Source organism: Halyomorpha halys, unplaced genomic scaffold (assembly GCF_000696795.3).
Source record: "Halyomorpha halys isolate HHAL.00 unplaced genomic scaffold, Hhal_1.1 Scaffold200.1, whole genome shotgun sequence".
In the NCBI taxonomy this organism is placed as follows: domain Eukaryota; kingdom Metazoa; phylum Arthropoda; class Insecta; order Hemiptera; family Pentatomidae; genus Halyomorpha; species Halyomorpha halys.
Window position 1 is genome coordinate 256,261 of NW_027105652.1, and position 1,247 is coordinate 257,507.

Consider the following 1,247-nt stretch of genomic DNA (forward strand, 5'->3'; position numbering starts at 1 on the left):
TAATTTTAAAATACATAAATTTAAATATTAATGGTTAGTCTATTAATGGTTAACATCTTACATATTCAAATTTACTACTTATTTTTTTCATACCCCCTTTATTCATTTAAACAAATACAAGTGTTTATACATACAATACAAATACATATATCCTGTCAATAAATTTTTAGCTTTACATTGCCGGAAGGCATTTTATGGAGTTAAGTAATACAAAATGAGGAGGCTCCTCACCTCCAGATATTCTCTAGTAGAATTCATTAGAACGGACACATCAAAACAACAAGATAAGTATTTCAACGTATACCTTCAAGCACCATAAAAAAAAGTAGAAAAAGGTAATATTCAATTGGAATTATGTAATCATACGTAACGCAACCCATTAATTTAATGTTTTATGTTTTAGAGGGATCAGGGGAAATGGAGTTAAGTGTGGTTCGCTGTGGGCCTGAGTAGGGCGAAAAGTATTCGATTGACAAGAGACGAATACATATTTATAGGAAGTTTGTATTCGATTGACGAGAGGAATACATTTTTATTCGAAGTTTGTATTCAATTGACGAGAGACGAATATATTTTTATTATTTGATATGATTTTTATTATGTAAAAATACAACTAAACAATCAGAATATTTTTGTATTCGAATATTTAAAATATTATTTCAATGGAATAAAAAAATAGTCAAATAAAAAATTTGTGGAATACAATATTATTCGAATAACAATGCGATTTTTTTTTTAAATTTCGCTATCATGTTTACCATTTTCGATTTCTAACGTATGAGGGTCCCAGTACACATTTTAATAGGAGTAGAAAACGTAAATGCTATCAATTTTAAGATCGCGTATCGTTTTATTATAACTTTTCTGATTTCTGTTGAAGAAAAAGGGTTTTATTATTCTGTTTGTAAAATAAAACGGTAGATGGCGAAACTACTCTAGCATGGGATGGCTTGGCATCAATTGGGGCTAGAACATTCTGTCGTGGTGTCTATTGGTAAAACACACTCTGGTTGTCTTTGTTTATAAAACCCTTCCTAAATTCCACAACAATTTCTTATATATTAATGATCCATAATGACTTAACCAATGTGAAATTGCTTATCAAGTCACAACCAATGTAAATGCAAATTCTTTTCATGTTACACTAAATCATGTTATAAGCACATGTTTATGGTTTTGTTGAATTTGTTTTTTAGCAGCCTGAAGATGGGGGAAATCTCCCGAAACGTTGCTGTATGATATGAAAT

General features: G+C 29.7%; 1 long non-coding RNA gene across 2 annotated transcripts in view; it reads left to right on the forward strand.

Moving 5' to 3' along the window:
- LOC106679402 (uncharacterized) overlaps positions 1–1,247 on the forward strand; it is a 17,496-nt gene that overhangs the window by 2,586 nt on the left and 13,663 nt on the right. The gene's annotated exons all lie outside the window — the stretch shown is intronic.